We start from the raw sequence: 22,833 nt of genomic DNA on the forward strand, positions 1-22,833 counted from the left end.
AAAGAGACAACTATAAATACAAGGTAGTTTGGGAGAGAAATAACTGGCATTTGGGAGAATGGGGAAAGACTTCATGTTGAAAATGGTGATTAAACTGCATGGTAAAGGAAGAGAGGGCATTCTAGGCATATTAGATGGCCAGGGCAAAATCATGCAAATGGGAGATGGGAAGATAGAGTCTTCTGTCTGTAGAAGGAATAGAGAACAGAATGGTCTAGCTGGATTGCAAAGTACAGGAGAGTGAGTAATGTGCAATGAAACTGGAAATATAGGTCAGGGCCAGGTTATCTAGGGATTGAAAACCTAAACAAAAGAGGCAACAAGGAAACCACTAGAGTTGATTGAAAAGGGGAGTCATGTGGTCCCAAGTGCCAAAAATCCCTTTGGCACAGTATACAGGAGGGATAGAATGGACCCTGGAGAGACTTGAGGCTAGGAGACCAATTAGAAGGCTATTGTAATGGTCCTTTCAAGAGGTAATGAGGGCCTGAAAAAGGAGGTAGCTGTGTGAGTGGAGACAAGGGATCAGATGCCAGAGATATTGTGAAAGTGAAAAACAGCAAGATTGAGCCGCTGACTGGGTGAGGGAGAGTGAGCAGTCCAGGAAAAGACCAAGGTTAAGAACCTGGGAGGCTCGAAAGATGGTTGTGCCTTGGACAGAAATAGGGAAGTTTGGGAGGGTCAGGGAGGGGGGAGACCGGGGGAGGGGAGGAGATAACGAGCTCTGTTTTAGACATGTTGAACTTGAGCTTTCTCCAGGACAGTCTGTTTGAAATGTCCAAGAGGCAGTTAGTGATACTGGACTGAGTCTCAGGGGACAGACAGGGGACTGGATGCTTTAATGTGGGAGTCCTTTCCACAGAGAGCATTGTCAGACCCAAGGGAGCTGATGAAGTTACCAAGAGTGGGAGAGTATAGAGGGAGTTTATATGTGATTCTACTGGGCTTTCCAACAGCCCAGGAGGGAAGTTGTGCAAGGAATATTATCCCCATTTGATATAAGAAGAATTTAAATTCCAGAGTGGTTAAGCAACTTATCCAAGGTCACACAGCTAGTAAATAGCAGAGGTGATACTCAAAACCAGATACTAATCTGGCTAATTCTTTCCACTATACTACAGGTGGCTTCTCATGAAATGGCATTATATGTCCAAAAAATAAACATAACATCTAGAAGTAGAAGGGGCCTCCGAGGCCAACTAGTCCAACCCCCTCATTTTACTGATGAGCAAACTGGGGCCCAGGGAGGGGAACAGACTTGTCCAAGGTCACACAGATAGTAAGTGCCAGAGGCAGGACGATAATGACATAAAAAGAGGCAATGAAGCCTTGGATTCAAGCTGACTTTGGAGTCAAGTTCTGTCTGTGTTACATCCTGGCTGTGTGACCCCAGACAGGTCACTTAGCCTCTCAGTGCCCCAGTGTGTGAGCAAGTCACTCCCCTTCCCTGGGTCTCAGTTTTATCCAGTGTAAAGTGAAGGAATTGGACCTGATGGCCTCCAAGGCCCCTTCTAGCCTGAGATCTAGGATCCAATGAAGGGACAAAGGAGTGGTTCACCTGCAGTGGTAAATGGAGTTTCTACATCAGGGAGTTCCCCCTTAAAGATACAAATCACAGATTCAGGCAAAAAAATGAATCTAAAATATCATAATCATCTTATCAGAAAGATAAGACAGGCAATGATAAAAGACAGCCAGCCAGAGTGCTGCACTAGTATCTCTGAAATATGAAAAGCTGCAGAGAAAGTCCTCTTTCCCTGCAAAAGATGGGAATAAGAATTGCTGCTCCCCACCACTTGGGTGATGTCACATATCCAGCACAGTATTCAGAAGACCACACACACACACACACACACACACACACACACATATGTGAACAATATAAATAGTCTATGCCTAAGTCTATGCCCATATGATAGCAGAAAGAGCAGTGTGGACATGGCCAGGCAGGAAGGGCTTCCTGTAAGAAGCAATACACGAGCTAGGCTTTGAAGGATGAATAGACTTCAGACTGGCAACAGAGGGGAGGGTGTTCCTAGGAAATGCCAGGTATAGTAGACCAGGGGTGGGGAACCTATAGCCTCGAGGCCACCTGTGGCCCTCTAGGTCCTCAAGTGTGGCCTTTTGACTGAGTCCAACTTACTCTTACTGAGTCTTTTGACTCAGTCAAAAGGCCACACTTGAGGACCTTAGAGGACCACAGGTGGCCTTGAGGCCGCAGGTTCCCCATCTCTGTAGTGGACAGTTCAGGAACAGACCTGGAAGGAAGGGAGGGGAGGGAGAGAGGAAGGAAGGAAGGAAGGAAGGAAGGAAGGAAGGAAGGAAGGAAGGAAGGAAGGAAGGAAGGAAGGAAGGAAGGAAGGAAGGAAGGAAGGAAGGAACGATGGATTTATTAAGTGACTATGAGGTTATAAAAATATTACCTCATTTGATCCTCCCAACAATGCTGTGAGGTAGACACTACTATCATTCCTATTTGACAGTTAAGAAAATTGAAGCAGACAGTTATTAAGTGACTTGCCCAGGGTCCCACAGTTAGTGTCTGAGGATAGATCTGGACTCCAGGACCAGCGCACTTTCCACTGGGATACCTAGCGACCTCTAGATGGAACAAAAGATATTTGTTCAGGAGTAGTGGGGTAATAAGGCGAAATAGAAAAGGTGGGGCCAGAATATCAAAGGCCTGGATTGTCAGAAAGTGGGGATGGTTCTATCTTTACAATCACCTCCAAATACCCCCTTTCCACCTGTTTCTTTCAAGGTGAAAATGGAACCCAAGGCAGCTACTGGGATTATTTACACCCCAACAAGTCAGAGAGAAGAAGGAGCTCCAAGTTATCAAAAGAAAATGGACACTTTGGTGATTAGGGTGAAAACTCCCTGGGCTTTCACTGGGCCATCTGTGAGGGGAGCTTTGGGGACAGATGAAATGAACCAATGGATTCACCAAGTATCAGGGATATGCCCAGGCTGCTGCTGCTGCTGCTGCTACCATCACTCTCCTTCCCCCACTCTGTTCCGGTAAACTCTCTGCAAAACAGTTCCAGGGAGGGGCTGAAGAATCTACCCAGGATCAGTGGTACTAGGTAAGGCTACGATGACCATAAGAATACTGGCTCTAGAGTCAAAAGATCTGTGTTCAAATCCTAGACTTTTGGGACCTTGGGCCACTTCCCCTCCCTGGGACTCAGTTTCCTCCTCTATAAAATGAGGAGGTTGGACTAGATGGCCTCTGAGGGCCCTTTAAATTCTAAACCAACAATCCTCTCTTTGGCCTTGGACGAGCTCCTATCCTGCTTGGGCCTCAGTTTCCCTCTCTGTAAAGTGAAGGAGTTGAACTAGATGGCACCTCTGAAAGTACCCTCCAGGTCTAGATCTAGGATCCTATGAACTTATGAACTAAAGCTTCCACCCTGGGTTTGGGCATCAGAGACTGAGGGAGCATGAAGAGGGGACTGGAGACGGACCCCACAGGAAGTTCCTTAAGTTATCAGATGTGGGGTGGGGTGATCCAGAGATGGGGAAAGGGACTGGAATTCCCTAATTAATGATACATGAAGGCAAAAGTCATTCCAATCCCTCACACTTATTGAAAGGCAATAATAACTGCTCCCATTTCTGAAGCAGTTCTGGGCTTTCTTCACTATGGCCCAAAGTGCTAAGGAGTGCAAGTGGACCCACTTTACAGATGACGAAAATGAGGTTCACAGAGGGTAAGCCACAGAAATCATGATAAGAAAACATACACACACATAACAGAGGTGCCCATGGAGAGGAAGTGACTTGCCCTGGGTGACACCGTAAGTGTCAGAGGCAGGATTTGAAGACATCTCTTCCTGACTTCAGGATTCTCCAACATTCCAACCATTAGACCATGCTGGTCTGACAGATGCTGGGTGTGTTTAAGGTCCCCAACTAGGTGGTTGAGGTCCCTGACATGGTCCCCAGGATCCATATCTTTTGATAACCACAGAGGCAGATAAAGTGAAAATAGCCCAGGGTTTGAAGTCAGCACACTTGAGGGAGAATCTCAGCTCTGCTGCTTAGGGTGTGTGAGCATTGGCTAGGCACTTCAACAGCCTGGGCCTCAATTTCTTCATCTGTAAAATGCAGGCCTTCAGCACATGGTCCCTAAGGCCCCTACCTCCCTTAGAGCTCTCATGGAACACACACACACACACTCTCTCTCTCTCTCTCCCTCTCTCTCTCTCTCTCTCTCTCTCTTTCTCTCTCTCTCTCTCTCTCTCTCTCTCCCTTTCTCTCTCTCTCTCTTTCTCTCTCTCTCTCTCTCTCTCACACACACATACACACACACACACTCTCATACTCACACACACATGCATATACATGCATACTCACACACGCATGCATATTCACACACATGCACACTCACACACACATGTATACTCACATACACACGCACAATGCTTTCAGACTTTTTCAAATACTTGTACATAAATTATCTCATCTTTGCTCCCTGTGTCCAGAGACCCTCCTTCCTTGAGGCCTTTGAACACTTTCCAGTGGCAAAGGTGGGATTTGGCAGGAGGCTGCCATATTTAAAACCCCATTGGTGTCCCATCCTGCTAGAAGACTATGGGTGATAGAATGTTAATGGCTCCCTGAAGCTACCCAGAATGCTTAGCTAGTCCAGGAATCCAGTACTAGAAGCAGTAGAGAAAATCCAAAGGACAAATCTCTGAGAGCAGAGCAGACAGTCAATGAGCAGAATCCCAGAATCCCAGAATCCCTAAGACATAGTTCAGGGAACGCAACCAGGGCAGCTAACTGCTCTTACTATCACCTGTCTTAGCTTCCTATCAACTTCTTATTAGCCATTTTTGTTCTGATCTTTCCAGTACAACAATCATTTCCCTTGCCAGTTAGCATCCTCCTATCCAGCATGAGAAGTAGCCTTAATCCTTCTTTCACCAGCACAGCTTAAACAACAATGTTTTTGGTAAACTTCAGCAAAGATGCAGAGCTTGTGAGGGCACAGACAGGTGGGTAATTAAACTTCCAACACTTTCTAACTGTGTGGCCCTGGACAAATCACTGAAGCTTTCTGGGCCTCAGTTTCCCCATCTGTAAAATAAGAGAGTTGAGCCAGATGATTTTTTTTTTTGGTGAGGCAATTGGGGTTAAGTGACTTGCCCAGAGTCACACAGCTAGTGAGAGTTATATGTCTGAGGCCAGATTTGAACTCAGGTCCTCCTGACTCCAGGGCCAGTGCTCTATCCACTGCGCCACCTAGCTGTCCCTAGATGATCTCTTATGTTCGTTTAAACACTGAGATGTGAAACCTCTGTAAAATGGGCAGACGGCATACAAAGGAAACTCAGACTCTGGGAGGGAGTGAGCCAGAGGCAGGGGAATCACAGAAAAGGTTGTTGTCTCAGCTTCAACTCCCTTTATACTATTCCTCACATCTCAAGGATCATATATCTGCAGTGAAAAAGGACCTCCGAGGCCATCTGATAGAATCCCTTCATTTTATAGAGGCCCAGCAAGGCGAAGACAGAGCATCAAAGGTGTAGAGTGGGAAGGGACCTTAGAGGTCAGCAGGTCAAAATACCTCATTTTACAGAGAGGGAAACTGAGGCCCAGGAAAGTGCATCATCTTGTCCTTGAATTCTCTTGAGCTAAAAGTCACATAGGAAGTAAGAAACAAAAGTGCAAGTCATTTAACCCCTATTGCCTCAAAAAAAAAGGGAGAGAAGGAAGGAAGGAAGGAAGAAAGAAAGAAAGAAAGAAAGAAAGAAAGAAAGAAAGAAAGAAAGAGAAGGAAGGAAGGAAACAGACTTTGAGTCCAAATCCTCTGAAACCATAGCTCGAGGAAGTTATCTCTGCATGGAAAAAGATCTGGAATTCTTCAACCAAGGATACAGCCATGACCAGAGGGCTGTCAAGCTAAGGTAACAGTAATTGTAATCACTCATATTTAGAGAGCAATAATAATAGCCACTGCCATTTCTGTAACATTTCTGAGCTTTATTCAAGATGTTCCTATGAGGTAAGGAGCAAAAATGTACCCCTTTTACTAATGAGGAAACTGAGGTTCAGAGAGGGAAAGTGACCTGTCTAAGGTCAAATAGCTAGTAAGTGGTAGAAATAGGATTTGAACCCAGAATGTCTCAACTCCAAGTTTAGGGCTCTCCTCACCAAACAAGCTTAGTTGAAGGACAAATAAATTTAAAAGACAGGTGGAAGATCCATTGATATAGACGAGAGGAGGCAGAGACCCAAGATGTCCAGGAAGTGGGAAGGCAAATCAGAGGCACCAAAAAGAAGCTTGAACGTACACAGGGCACCCAAACAACTTGCCACCCAATGGAGCATGTCAAGAGCAGACTGCTTTTGACATTCTGGTGTGCCCGCCTTGTCCCCTCCTGCCTCTTCAACATACCAGAGTTTGGGAACTGGACAAGACTCATTGCCCCCAACGCAAACCTCGACCAGGGGCCCAGCAGGGAGCACCCACATCTCCCCCTATCAGAAGCTCGATGGAGATATTCTTGTCAATGGCCCCTATGGCATTTTTGAGTAAGCTTCAAGCTTGTTCAAATCTTAAAGCAAAAAGAAATATCATTGCTGGGAATTTCATATTTGTTCTGCAGCTAACAAACTGAGCAGTATTTGCCTAAAAACGTCTTGCAGTGTCCTGCTGGAGTAGGTCCACTGAGAACTAAGCACTAAGCCATCATCCTGAAGGCATAAGGAAGATGGAAAGACAGTCTTCTTGTGGGGCAATAGAGAATCCACTCACTAACTGGGAACAGGAGGGTGAAAAGGCAAACAGAAATGTGGTATCCCAGGACCACAAGATGATTGATAATAACTAAGTCCTTTCACAGATATTCTCTAATTTGAGCCTCATAACAGCCTTGTGAAGGAGGTTAGGCAGAGGTTATCATTCCCATTTCACAGATAAGGAAACTGAGGCCCAGAGGAGCTGAAGTCACATAAGTGTTAAGTGACAGAACCAGAACTCAAACTCCGGTCTTCTGACCCCTGAGTAGGCAGCAGGGTACAATGGAAAGTGAGCCAGATTTAGAAACAGAGGGCATGGGTTCAAATCCTGACTGTGCCACTTACAACCTGTGTGACCTTGAATGAGTGACTAAGCCCTGGGGATGGATTACACTATACAGGGCTTCTTAAACTTTTTCCACTCTAGACCCCTTTAGCACTTTTTAAACCCTAAATGAGCAGGGTTGCAACCCACCGTTGAAGAAACATTGTACTATAAGATGTTCTCCATTCCTGACACCTGAGTATTGAACGAAGGAGTTGGGCAAAGACCATGGCAGGAAGGAACCAGAGTGTTAGGAGGAGAAAGAATTAGGACAGTGACCACTCAAGAAGGGCAGAAGGGAGGCCACTACACAGAGAAAGGGATGCAGACTAGGAAGACTAGAGAGAAACAAGACACATGTAGCCTCTAACACATGGAGTCATGACCTTAGTACCTCGGAGGAAGGTGAGAGGAGAACAACGGCCTTGGACAATGTCAGCTTTGACCCTTGTTCACTTAGGTATGGGCCCCAAGGTTGACTTGCCCAGCACTACCCCTAAGTCCTGTAGCCTGAAAGAAAGAATGATGTAATGCAAAGAACACTAGACTCTAGACCAGAAGACTTGGACTCAAGACCTGCTTCTGCCATTTATTCCTTGTACGACCTCTCTCAAGGCCCATTGCTTTGCTTCTCTGGGTCTTCCTGTCCATAAAAGGCAGTCATAGGGCTTGCACTACCTACCTCACCAGATTGTTTTGAGGAGGGTGATTTACAAACCTTTAATCATTTAGAGGCAGCATGGGGTAGTGGACAAAGTCAGGAATATATGGGATCAAATCCTACCTCTAAGGAAATATTGGCTGTGTGACCTGAGGCAAGCGACTTCACCTCTCAGTGATCAGTACAGAGAAACCTCAGAAGACTTGTATGAACTGATACAGACTGAAATGTGCAGAACTACACTAAAAATGTATACAATAACAATCACATTGCAAAGAAAAACCATTTTGAAAGACCTAACTCTGACCAACAAAATGACCAACCAGGATTCTAAAGGACTAACAAGGAAGCATGTTCATCTTCTGATAGAGAAGTGAGGGGTTTAAGATGCAAAATGGGACAACCATTTTCTGGACATGCCAATGAGGAAACGTGCTTTCTTTGGGGGTTGGTTTTCTTTTCTTTTTTTTCCCTATTTTGGCAGATGGGAACATGAGGTGGAAACTCTAGAAAATAGATTTTTGTTCATTGAAAAAAAAATTACAAAAAGAAATCCAACGTCTGGCCCAAAACAAATTTTTGAATCCTTGAGAAAGGTGAATTTGTAATAATAAAATGCCTTTCTACTCTAATCCAGCATTTTCCCTTGGCCTTTTTTTTTTCCAAAAAAAATTTATCTGGAAAGCAGACATCAGAACTGTCAGTCAGAACATTAGCAACAACGAGATAGCAAAGCTGATCTAAAGCAAAAATTGAACAGTAATTTACAGATGGGTTACCATTAAAATAGACCCATGACAGATAACTCCATATTCCAATTGATCCATGATCTCACCAAGCTGAGTTTCCTTTAATGATGCAGATTGCAATCTCTCCATGCCTGTCCATCCTATGTGACTCCTGTTCAAGTCTTCCCACAAATTTGCTATAAGGGGTATAGCCAACTTGCTGGATGTCTTCCTTGCTTTCTCCCCAAAACGTTATCCACTTGTTACCCATTACTCTTAACACATGACCATGACCTCTTCTCTTCCTATCTTACTATTCCTTAATGACACCCTTTACTCTTACCCTTTATCAGGGTTCATCCTCAGGTGTATGTAGCAGCATGCTCACCCACCATGAACCCCTCCATCGCCCTCTCCATGATCCTCATCTTTGGAGGAAGTGGTGTTCCAATCCTGCTTCCATGTAGCAACAAATACAAAATGACACGTGAAAATAAAAAATGGCCCTCAGACTTAGGCAGCCACTTTCAACTTTTGTAGTGATGGTGAAGGAGTGATGGGAAAAGGGCAAAGAGGGCTATGATTAGACAGCTCCATCCCCCAGCCCTAGGTCTGCTTTTCTGCCTATTCCTGACTGAATGCATAGAATTCCCTGCCCATCTTCACTCTTAAATTGGGCTGCATCCTCAAAAGGAACTGTGATCGACTTCCATCGTAGTCACCACCCCACGTGGACCACAGCATTCTTCAATGGGACAGGGCTTCTAGTCAATGACTATCTCATCACTCATGTTCAGGAGATCATCGTCCAATTGTCTACCATCTGATATATGACACTGTCTCTGTCATTAATTCCACCCTGTAACATTATTTCCCCTAACACTGGTGTGCACTGAAGCTCTTTTACCATTTTATGCCCAATCCCAGTCATGGATTGGGGTGCTTGGGGCAATTTTTCCTGTGATGAAAATATTCCCCATTCCTGTCTCATTCTGTATAAACTCTTGGGTGACTTTTCAATGGGCATTTATTTATGGTAACTGTAAAAAGACGAATATTCATCAGTGTAAGATATGGTTAAGCTTGGGATTCTTCCATTCTTGAACTTGACCTGGCTAATGAAAATAGGATAATGTACTTATAGTTAATGAGCCCATTATTGCTGTACCAGGCACTAGGTCTATTTTCTTTCCTTTTATTATGGGCATAAATTGATTCTAGAAATACAGCAATTCTGTAATCAGGATGGGCCTTACTCCTAAGCCCTATAAAGTAGTGTTATGTTAGGGGTACCCAGGACTGCCCCCTCCAACATGAAATTTATCTCCCATTTCAGCTGCTGCAGTATCTGAAATTCCAATCAGTCAGTCAGTCAGTCAACAAGCATTTATTCTTCCAGTAGAATACTTCATTCAACCAGCAGAAATCATTCCTTCTGAATCAGGCATCCCCTTGTCCAAGCGCCCATGGCTTTTATCAGTCATTAACACCTTAGTGTGAATTATTAATGTTAATGCCTCTTCACTCTTACAAAGTGCTTTCACACTTAGAACTGTGAAGTAGGTAGGGTTAGCTCTTTTCCTCCAAAGCACCAAGTGAACATTCCCAGCTGTGGTTGTTTTGAAAGGTGTGTGTGTTGGGGGGGCGGGGTTGTAATCGTTTGGAAACCCAAAGACCTGCCCTGGTGAGTCAGGCCTAGGTAAGGAGAGGAGCAGGTACTACAGACCCCAGTGGCCAAAAACCTGACCTACAATATACAACAAAGTGAATGGTGTCTCTGAGGAGTGTGTAAAAATGTTTGAATCCTGATAACATCTTCCAACACGTTAGCCCTTCGTCCTAGCTTTGTGCTTATCTACAGATTTGTTAAGTAGACCATCTAAGCCTTTATCAAAACCACTGGGGTTTTTTGGTTCTGTTTTGCTCATTCTAAACAGACCAAGGCCAAACCCAGATCCCTGGAGCACTCCACTGGAGACCTTCTGCCAAGCTGACATGAAATGGGATGGTTCCAAATCCATCTGAGTTGGGTTGATTCAGGGGTCTCTTCTGGCTCTGACCTCAAGGGTAGGATAAATTCTCCTTTCCTCACCAGTTTTGCACCTACCCAAACCCATCTCATACTAATGTCAGCCATGGCTGGGCTCGGCAGCCCTCCAGCCCTTCTCTCATGCAGGTTGGCAGACCATCACTGTCATTCCCATCTTCTCCTTCCTGGCAGGCATGCCGACATGAGCTGGTTTTCCTGCGGGCGGCTTGGTGTTATTTTGGCTCCCATCATTGGGTGCCAAGTCTGCCTCACCATAGATCAAATTTCTCCCACAAGCCTCAGAAAACATTGTGACAACATCATCCCTGCCTCTTCTACATTGAGCACACAATTAACAGGCAAAATGGCCCCAGGAAGGCTGTTTTGGCCTCGAGACCATAGCCCCTTTAGCATCTGGACATTGGAGAATGGGTCCAATACCTGTATTTTAGGCCAGCCACACTCTGTTTAGAATGTAGGCTCTAAATCCATGTGGCCAATTTCTATTTTGAGCAGGGAGTCTTAATCTGGGCCCTGTGGATTTTTTTTAATTTCAATAACCATATTTCAATATAATTAGCTCCCTTTGTAATCCTAGGTATTTCATTTTATTTTATGCATTTTAAAATCATTGTTCTGAGGGGTCCTTAGACTTCATCAGACTAACGAATGTGGTGGTGGAAGGCAGTTCATGACACAGAAAAAGATTAAGAGCCTCTACTGTAAAGGGGGGTGGTTACTACCTTGCATGGACCTTGCATGGACCAGCCCAGGAAAAGCAACCCCCCAAACGATCAGGATACAGAAACACCCAAAGTTCCCAATGCCTACATAGCCAGCTTAGGATTCGCCTGCAAGATTTTGTATATCAGTCCCCTGAGGACATTCCTCAAAATAGACTGATTGTGTCTTCCATTCCCAAGTCAGATTTGCCACATTGATGAGGCTGCACAGCAGTGAAGAGCTTAACACAATCACCAGGACCCAGCTCTGATGAAAGGTTGGCTAATGTGCTCAGGGAATGGAAAGGAACCCAATCCATTTCTGTGATAACCTTGAGACAGAGTAAAAGACTTCTCCCAAGTGGGGGAATCCCCTTTCTCTCTCCCCACCCCTAGCCTTTCTTTTGCATTGCTAATGGAGCGGATCAGAGGACGCAACTTCAAAAGAAGCCCAGAGAGGCTTCCTGGGCAGTCAGGCAGAACCAAAGAGGCAGGAAGGAAGACAGTGAACCATCACCAGCATTGTGCCAGACAATGGCCACCAATCCAAGAGATATTTTCTGAAGGCCTAATTTGTGCAAAGCACCAATACTTGCTACTGGGGCCCCACAGACACAGGCCTTGCTCTGCAGGAGTTTCCAATTTATTAACAGGAAGTGACATAAGAGACAGCATGTTGCCGACAAAGAAATGTTGGATTTGGAGTCAGGGGACCTGGGTTCAACTTCCTGCTCTGCCACTTATTGACTATGTCACCTTGGGCAACTCATTTCGCCTTCCTAGGCCTCAGTTTCCTCCTTTGTAAAATAAGGAGGTTGGGCTAGATGGCTTCTGAGGTCCCTTCAAGCTCTAAGTCTATGAACCATGCGTGACCTTGGGCAAATCACTTTCCCTTTCTGAGCCTCAGTTTTCTTATCTGTAAAATGAGGGGTCTGAACTCACCAAAACTGCCAATGCTTACTCTGCTGGGTCCCTCTAGACCAAGGGTTCCTAACCTAGGTTGCATGAAACTCTAATGAATCCATGTTTCAAGGGCTCTGTGAACCTGGATGGGGAAAAGGTTACATGTTTATTTCAATATAATTGGTTTCCTTTGTAATCCTAAGAATTTTATTTTACACATTTAACAACATCATTCTTTAAAAAAAAATTTAAACAATGGAATGATTCTGAGCAGGGGTCCCTAGGTTTCACCAGGCTGCCAAAAGAGTCCATAACACAAAAAAGATAAAGAACCCCTGGTCTAGATTCTAGGGCCCAGCCATTGTTCCAAGCCCCAAACCCATGGTCAAGCCCATTTCCTGGGTCTTCCAGGATTGGATCCAGTTGAGTACCCAGAGACAGCCTACACCAGCAGTACCCTCTTCTTCTGGGAAATCCAGGTATCAGAGGTGGCTCTCAGAGACCTAGAGTTCATGGCAGACATTGACTGATTGAAGAAGATGGAGATATTAGCCTACAGAAAGGAGACTTTTGGGGAACATGATCTTCAAGGGTTTGAGACCTTCTATAGCAAGGACTGGATGCCCACTTATCAGAGAGATTGTAGAATGACTTCTCAATCAGGGAATGGGTTGGACTAGAGGCTGCTGAGCTCCCTTTCAGCTCAATAACCCTGTGATTCTGTGATGTTGCTGTTGGACCAGCAGTACAACACAATCGGGAGAGGCCAATCACCCAGAACATCCAGCTTATACCCCCATGGTGAGATTGATGATTCCCCTAAACCTGACCTCCCCCAATCCTAAAAGGAGAAGAGATAGCTAGTTTGGGGTATAACAGCGGGGAATGTTGGAGAGGGGCATATGGTAACAACAGGCCCCTGGGGGTACCTGCTTGGGACTAGGCAAGGGAGTTTGGTTGCTCTTATCATGTTCAGGATTTTGAGGTGTCAAGACAGCATCGTGGGAAGAAGTATTCACCTTTCTCCAAAATATTGGTGCCTTATCCTAATTGCCCTAATAATTCCAAGACCTACTAAATCTATGGCTCCATCTTGACTAGCAGGTCCTACCAAGCTGGATAAGCTTCCAGCAATGGGCTGTGTGCTTACTGATTGTCTAAGGATCAGTCTGGCTGAGGACAGAGAGGCTCACGTCCAGTTTGGGCACCAAGCGATCAATTTTGCAGGCTACACCAATACACAAAACCATTGGCATTGATGGTCTGCCATCTACATCAATCCAGAGACCATCTATAGTATACCTGAAGTACAAGAGTGCTTCGCCAATAAGAGCTAAACTCAAAAGAGGTTTCTAGAACATCCTCATTTCCTATTTCACTGATTTACCCAGGGGCAGAGGCAGTGTGTGTCTGGGGGACAGGGGAGGGAGCAGATGGAAGCAGTATAGGAGGGCAAAGAGATAGCCTCCTGAAGGTCTTAGAAAAGTCCAGAGGCATGTCAAGGGTAGCAATAGCTTGGGCATCATTAGACTACAGAATATACCAGAGGAAAGAGAAAACCAATACGTCCACATGGGGCACAGAGAAATACAGCAGTGCCCACCTCCTGTGTGAGCAGCCTCGGTCATTCCCAGCAGGATGAGCACACCAGAGCAGGAACCCCCGCCTACACTGACATCTCAGTTTTATGCCATGGAACACTCCTGTTTGACATTTTGAGGGTGGCAAAAAAACCCAAAACACTTCAATTCCACTTAAAAATAAGATTTCTGTACCCCTTTATTTTCTTCTCATTACCATGCAGCCGATGAGCATGGCGCCCTAGCGTTTCCAATATGTCAATCCAATGAAATGCCAGCCAGAAACAGTAGGATCCCAGGATTCTGAGCTGGAAGGCACTTTATAGAGCATCTAACTGACTTATTTTACATGGTAAGAAACTGAGGCCCAGAGAGGTGAAGGGACTCAGTCAAAATTATGTGGGCTTCAGAGTAAGGACCTAAACCCAAGTTTTCTATTGCCTGGGTCTTTTTCAGCCATCTCAAACTATCTTGTCTCAATATGGGCTATATCCCTAAAATGAGATCTTATTGGAAGGAAATGTATAAAGCACATACACATATATCCCACCACCACCATCAACAACTCCACAAATATTTACTGAGCAAGTACCATGTGATGAGTATTGTGTTGGGCACTGACAGAGGGGTCACAAAGAAGATTAGGATCATAAACTTTAGAGTTGGAAAAAACCTTGAAAGCCATCAAGTCCAACTTCCTCTTTTTACAGAGGAGGAAAATGAGGCCCAGGGTGGGGAAGTGATTTGCCCAAGGTCACATACAGTATCATAGAACTAGAGCTGGAAAGGATCTTAAAGGCCAGTATATCTAACCTCCTTTTTACAGCTGAGGAAACTGAAATCCAATTTCTCAATAGACAAAGTCAAAGGACATAAAGAGGCAGTTTTCAAATGAAGAAATCCAGGCTATCAAGAATCATATAAAAATGCTCTAAATCACTAATGATTAGAGCAGTGCAAACTAAACCAACTTTGAGGGTCTACCTCACACCTATTAGACTGGCGAAGACAGCAAAAGAGGAAGATGCTGGAGGGGCTGGGGGAAAACAGGTATACTAATACATTGTTGGTGACACTGTGTTGGTCCAGTCCTTCTGGAAAGCAATTAGGAATTATGCTCAGAAAGTTACCAAACTATACATACCCTTTGACCCACTCATACCACCAATAGGCTTGTGCCCTCACTGGAATCAGAGAAAAGAAAAGAATGTATTTGTACAAAGATATTTGTTGCAGCTGTTTTCCTGGCAACTGAAAATTGGAAACTAAGGGGGTATCTTCCTATTTGGGAATGACTAAATAAATTGTGATATATGAACGTGAATGATAATGGTGTCATAAGAAATTATGAAATGGACAATTTCTGAATAAACTAGAAAGATCTTTATGAACTGATGCACAGATAAGTGAGCAGAACTAAGAGAACAATTTATACAATGATGACAATATTATGGAGAAAAACAACTTTGAAAGACTAGAACTCTGAACAATTCAATGGTGGATCATGAATACCAAAAAATGAAGATGAAACACAGCACTCACCTCCTGCCAGAGATGTAAAGAACTTAAAATGCAAATTATATATACATATATATAATTCACACACACATTTTCAGACATGGTTAATGTGGAAATTTGTTTTACTGGCCTATGAAGCCATATATTGAAGGCTCTTTTTTTTTTAAAAATTGCTTAATTTGGAGAAGGTAGAGTAAGGACAGATGAATAAAATAAATATTTGCTATGTGAAAAGGAAAAAATAAAGAAAAGAAAAAAATTAAATACATAGAAATGAAGTGACTCATCCAGGGTCACACAGCTAGTAAATATATGAGATAAAATCTGAACCCAGGTCTTCTTCTTTAGTGCCCTATCCACTTCTCCATACTTCTCAATAATAAGGTTAATGACACCTAGGTCCTCCAGTTACAGAGATTATAGTCTAATATGACCCAAAAAATGTGTACACAAATACTACTGATGCTTCTAACTCATTACCGTCCCTCCATAACCCTCCCTGTCTCTCATCTTCTATATACATATGTGTGTATACACACATACATACATACATACATATATATTTATATCTACATCTATCTATCTATCTATATATCAATAGCACCACCATCTTCCCAGTCATCCAGGCTTAAAACACGAGTCATCTCAAATTCATTTCTCTCTCTTGCCTTCCCTCAACCCCCTTTGTCAATGTTAGTTCTTTTGTTATTATTTTTATGATTTTTTTTTCAATTAAAAAGCTTTGATTTTTCTCTCCCTCTTTCTTCCCTATCCCCATTGGTAAGTAGTCAAGTTAAGGAAATTCCTACATTGGTCATATCCAAAAATATATGTCTCACTCTGCACCCTGAGACCACCACCTCTCTGTCATCTTTTCCCTGAAATCATCATTTGCCATTGTTGATCATTCTGATCACTGCACAGATTAGAATTCTCAAGTCTTTCTGAGATATTTGTCACTACAATGTGGTTGTTATTATAAATCATGGCCTAAGGATGGAATGAAATACTACTGGGCCATAAGAAATGATGAAAGGAACAGTTTCAAAAAAGACACATATGAATGGGCTCAACGGCAATTTTTAAATCTGCTAATACTAGCCCCTCTTCCTTCCCTCTGTCTCTCTCTGTCTCTGTATGTCTCTATCTCTGTCTCTGCCTGTCTCTGTCTGTGTACATGTCTCTCTCTCTCTCTCTCTCTCTCTCTCTCTCTCACACACACACACACACACACACAAACACACACATCTGTTGTCTCCTTCACATTCTCTTTCTCTCTCCAAAGCCCATGACCTCACAACCATAAACCTGGAGCCTCCTCCAGGAGGAGGGAGTTGGGCTCCCTGCCTCCCGCTTCTCTTTTCCCTAGTCCATCCTCTACACCATTGAAAAACATAACCTTCCCCAAGCCCAGCATAGCTTCCAGGACAGGGCACCGGAATTCATGTCAAGAAGCCTTCCAATCCTGCCTCTGACACTTACTAGCTGTGTGACTCTGGGCAACTCACTTCACCTCTCAGCCTCAGTTTCTTATTCTGCAAATTGAGGGGTTTTCTTTGAGGTTTCTTCCTCTGCAAACTTGATGGTCTCCAAGGTCCCTTCCAAACCTACATGTATGATCTTATGATCATGTCAGTCCTCTACTCAAAAATAGGCAGTGACCCCCTATTACCTACCAGATAAAATACAGACTCTTTCCTGCAATTTACCCAGTATTCTACAATCTATCTCCAACTTACTTTTCCAGCCTTATTTGACATTCCTTCCCTTCATGCACTCTGGGTTCCAGCCCCCTCTCCCCTCAAACTCCTATGTATGCTTTTAGGCTATCCGCCATGTCTGGAATAGACACACTGGTGCCCATTCACATCTGTACCTATTAACTTCCTTCCCTCTCTACACCCTCCCCTCCTTCAAGAACCAGCTCAAATTTCACCTCCTTCAAGAACCTTCTGATTCCCTGGGTTAGAAGTCATACCTCTTTCCCTGAATCTCCCATTGAACTCTATGTGACCTCTAGTAATCACTTACCTCATTGTAACATATTGTATCTATTTGCATATAGACTGGAAGCTCCCAAGGGCAGGGGCAGCTGTTATTCATCTTTAGTTTTTAATCTCTGTATCCCTTGTGCCTAGTACATCTGTATGTAGGTTGAAACTTAATACATTGTTGTTGAATCAAATCGAATGCCAAGATCTGAGCTCCTTCAGTCTGGGCCCCAAATACTCAGGTTGTCAAGACCCCCCACCTCTGAGAAGCTTAATCCTTAAAGTCCACAGAGGATAACCCAGAATCCAGGTCTTTCAGGGGCCATATAATTAATGAAGAAATGGGAACCAGATGAGCCAGGGGCAAACAGAGGCCAAAAGGAAAACTGGAGCCTAGCCAGTGGAAGTCCGAGGTCATTCCCTAGAAGGTGTGAGGTGGCTGGGTGAGGCAAAGCCAGACCAATGAATGCAGCCATGGCTTAAAGCACCCTGAAGATCAGGCAAAGGGCATCTCTGCCTCCTCACCAGCTGACCATTTACTTTGGCTCTGCTTGTATTCACTGCACCAAGGAAATTGCAATTTTGCTCTGCAAGACCAAAAAGGGTCATTGGTTTATTTCTGTGTTCTAAGGGCATCTACAGCTTCAACAATCATTTCCATATAATACCCAATAGAATTTCAAATGAAGAGAAACTGATATGTCTGACAACTGAGGCTGCTGGCTTTGCAAACCAGGTCCTCTGAGCTGGTGCAGAGAAGGGAAAAAGACTGCCTGAGTTTGAAGACATCTATTACCCATTATCTGACAAGTTAACACTTCCAAATATACTTGTCAGCTGTCTGTGAATGCAAATGAAGGGACTGAGGTGGGACCAGCAGTTTCTCCTAAAACATGGCCAGGTTAAGGTTACCCCATGGTTTGCAGCGAGGGCATTTGCCTCCCTTGATAGCCTGGTTATTTAGCTGTGGCTGTACTACTCCTGTGGCACAGCTGGAAAAGAACTGGATTTTGCATTCCGAGAGAGGATTTGACTCCTGGTTCTGCTGCTTCTGTACTGTGTCATCCTAAGGAAGTCACTTCACCTCTGGGAGCCTCAGTTTTCCCATCTGCAAAATTGGACTTGATGGCCCCAAATCTGTGATACCATAACACTCATCAGGGCACTTTTTCAAGAGTCTACAAATAGACCACATCACTTCAACATAAGAAAAAGCCCACATTTTAGCTAAAATTACTTGTCCCATTCCCCCCAAAATATTTTGTATTACTTTGAACGTATTTTCTATTTATTTATTTGTATAAATGTTATATCCTCTCAGTAGAGTATAAGCTCCTTGGAGGCAGGTGTCATATTGCTTTTGTCTTTGTATTCTGAGTGCTTAGTACAATTTCTAGCACACAGGGGGTGCTTGATAAATGGTTGGTGAATGAATGAATCATGGGGATAAACAAAAAACTTGCACTGTAGGTCTGGCTTGCCACACAATCATTTACTCAAACAATTCATGCATCACTGGTTTGGCCTTTACCAGGTGCCACTGCCAAGTATCTCAGTACCTAACCTCTCCATGGCATGGTTCAACTGAAGTATGGGGCCAAGAAGTTATGTGACCATCCTACTAAAAGCCCAAGATGATTCACTAATACAACCATAAAAACTAATGTTTTGTTCCACTCCTCGTCATCCTCCAGAGAACTTGATTTGGCCTTTTAATGTCTCCTAGTCAATCTGATTTACAACCAGAAGCATGTGTTTCGATGCCAGCCAGTGGTGAATTAGTAGCCTTGTACAGACTATGGCCTAGTGGCAAGGTCTTCCAACCAATATGCCCTGAGGGAAAAGGAAGGATACAGTATTTGCTGACCTTGGGATGAAGATTTGTCCCAATCTAAGCCTTCTGGTGTTCTCTTTTCCCAAGACCTGTGATAGCTCAGCAGCATGGCCTGGCACTAAGGTGCCCCTGGGGAATAGCCACAGAACAGAGTGAATGTACACCCAGACACAAAAGAAAAACATCCTCCCTCCTAACTGTGACTTAGTTAGTACAAGACCTTGGACAGCTCAGCAGCATGGACTGGCATGCAAGGTAGCCCTGGGGAGTAGTCACAGAACAGAATGAACACACGCACACGGAGATACAGAGGAAAAAACATCCTCCTTCCTAAGTATGAAGTGGGCAGTGCACATATTATTAACCATTATTTTACAAATAAGGTAACTGAGATCAGAGTTTAAGTGCCTTGCCCTAGTAAATTCTGCAGTTGGGACTGGAACCCAGGTATTTTGACTTCAAATCCAGCAGTCTTTTCACTATGCTATACAGCTTACAAAGATAGTCTCACCCCTCACAGCTACACAATGACAAGACTCTACATATCATGATCTCTTCCTCCTCTAAGGACTTTTCAGTTCTATACAAGCAGTGCAATTAAGGCTAGTCCCACAAACACCAGCAGCAACAGTCCTGCTATATCCTGACTTAAGTACAAGCTACAGGCCACTCTAGGATGAGAGAGGACAGTGGCCTCCTTGGGCTATTGATCATTGCTGCTGCCTCCCCAGTCCCACAGCTCACACACAAACACACACATGCAAAGGAATCTGAACCCAGAAGAGATTATATCTGTAACCTTAGCCTCTTTAGCACTGCGTTCTACCCAGCTAAACTAATCCAGCCCTGTGTGTAATAAAACGTGGAGGAGTTATTGCGTCATCCTTTGGCTCTCTCTATTCTATTTTGTAGTTTGTGCCTGGTAAGTAATATTTCATTACCTATAAGTGGAAGGAGGAGGATGGACCAAATGACCTTCATCCTCAGGATTCTGTGACTTTGCTAGAGTTTGGCGCCAGGCAGCTTTCACTTGCTGGGAAGCAGAAGTCCCTTATGTATATGGCAGGAGAGGGAGGATGTTGCTATACTTTGCAGAGAATTTTCAAGACACTTTTTGAGCTTCAGCTGATTTGCAGTGGAATTCAAGAAGTGTAGGTGAGCTTTGAATGTAAAAGATGAACAATAACTGCTAAAATAGGTCTCTGCCTTCTCACATGCAGTGTTTGTTTTTTGTAATGGAAGGAAGTACAGCTTGGGGAGTCCCGAAGATGGTTGCTGTGTGCTGGATTGGTTTGGGGCCATGGCGTTTCCGTGGCTCCTGGGACATCCAGGATGGATGGCTAAAACTGAAGGACAATACAGGCAAGGTTTTTATTCATCTCCAAAAGTGCTTCCTTCACTAAATCCCAAACACTTGGGAGACCATTCGGAAAACAATAACAACAACAAATCCTGCTGATTTGAACATGAATTGTAGTGGCTTATTTCAATTTACAAAACTTTGGCTTTTCTAACTATAATAAACGCAGATTTATCAGCTCCTTGAGGGCAGAGACCCTAGCCAATGTTTTCTTGGCTCGCCCCTCCCCACCCCAGGACCCTGCATAGGAGATCGCATGTGGTAGGCACTCAACAGATTTTTGTATGTTGAATTTCTTCATTGGAAAGCAGTGCAATGTAGTGGAAAGAATCCTGGGTTGGGAGCCAAAAGATCTTGGTTCAAATCTCATATCTTCTACTTCCTACCTTTGTGACCTTGGACAAGTCCCTTAACCTCTCTGGGCCTCAGTTTCCTCATCTATAAAGTCAGAAAATTAGACTAGAGCAAAGGTGTCAAACACATAGGCCGCATGTAGTCTTCAACATTCTTGAGTGTGACCCAACCCAGATTAAAATGTAATTGGGAAATATTTAACAAAAATACATAATAAAGCATAGATAAAACATATATAACATTACATTTTAAAACTAAGTCAATATGTGGACGACAGGGATCCTATGTATAGATCTGTCCATATATACAGCCCATCTCTATGGTCTTCTTTCTATTTAAGTTTGTTACAACTCGACAAGATGGCCTATGAGGTTCCTTCCAGCTCTGTATCTAGGATTTTGTAAGTGCTCTTTGTCTCAAGTTACTAAATCCAATTTCATAGATTTAAAGTATTTTATTGTTTATTTGTTTGTTTGTTTTTGGTGAGGCAATCGGGGTTGGGTGACTTGCCTGGGGTCACACAGCTAGTAAGTGTCAAGTGTCTGAGGCCAGATTTGAACTCAGGTCCTCCTGACTCCAAGGCTAGAGCCCCATCCACTGCGCCATCTAGCTGCCCCCAATTTAAAGTATTTTAGAGAAAAGGAGCCTTATCAATTAGCTAGTCCAATCCTCTCATTTTGTAGAGAAAGAAATTGAGGTTTACAAGGCAAAAGGCCAAGATAACAGAGAAGGAGGAAGCAGGACAACCAAGCTCTCTCCCATAACCATTCCAACAAAGATCAAGGAAGAGCATCAGACTTAGAAGACACTCAAGGGGCAGCTAGGGGGCAGCTAGGGGGCAGCTAGGTGGCGTAGTGGATAGAGTACTGGCCCTGGAGTCAGGGGGACCTGAGTTCAAATCCAGCCTCAGACAACTGACAGTAGCAGTGTGACCCTGGGCAAGTCACTTAACCCTGATTGCCTTACCCAAAAAAAGATATAAAAAAGAAGAAACTCAGAAATCCAAGGAGAAACCACAGTGAGTTAGTTTTCCTGCCCAAGACTGCAGATTCAACCCACAGCCACAAATCAAAGGTAGACCTGAAGAGATTTTGCTCTGACCCCTGAACAGGTTCCTGTACTAGGCCCAGAGGCAAGTGATTAGAGCAAGTGCTACTGACTAGGAGCAGGCCTACAGCTCTGTCACTCTGAAACCCTAAAGCTTTTGGCTCTGGGACCAGCAACTGTCTACTGGAGATCCAACCACAGTTGTGTTGTGCAGACCCAGATCAGGGTCCAAAGGCTGCAAAGTTCAGACCAAAAAGGCAGTAATGAGATATTGCCTTAAATCATACTGCTTAGGGTCTAGCTTAGCTTCTTAGCCTGAGCTGCCCCTGAGATCCTTGAAAAACATAGCATTCAATATATAGCAGCAATTCAAAAATATAGTAGCAGGACCCTGGATGATATAGGATAGGACCATATAAGGCCCCAACATTTTCTCCAGAAATGCACAGAGCCTGACTCTAACATAAAGTCCTAATTCAGGAAATAAGAATGAAAGAATGAGGGGAGAGTATGACACCCATTATAAAGAGCTATTATGGATCCAGGGACAGCCAATACACAGACCCAGAGGAGAATAACTACAAAAACCTACAAGAAAAACTTCAAAGAAAAACAGAGCTTGACCACAATGGATTACAAAAGAATTTAATTAAGATAGAGGGCCCAGGAATAGTTTTGTTATATTTTGATTATCTTAAAAGAAGAACGGAAAGGGAGGGAGAAAGCAACACACCAGGGAAGATAGGGCAGGGACTTCCCAACTATCTTTAGAACTCCTCAAGTTGCACTTCCTTCCATTACAAAAAAAAAAAAAAGAACACAAGTGAGAAGGCATAGGTCTATTATACTATCTCACACGATCAGGATGCACAAATATATAATATAAGCAAGGAGGAAGGAGCAGGAGGTAGATGTCATTTGGACCCTTCATTCATCTGAAAGTGTCAAACTAGGGTAGAACATTTGCACATACACATACATAGATGCAAAGAATTTAATGTAGAAATATATCCAACTCAAATGAAGACTGG

Source organism: Vombatus ursinus, unplaced genomic scaffold (genome assembly GCF_900497805.2).
Source record: "Vombatus ursinus unplaced genomic scaffold, bare-nosed wombat genome assembly UNPS02004596.1, whole genome shotgun sequence".
Taxonomy (NCBI): domain Eukaryota; kingdom Metazoa; phylum Chordata; class Mammalia; order Diprotodontia; family Vombatidae; genus Vombatus; species Vombatus ursinus.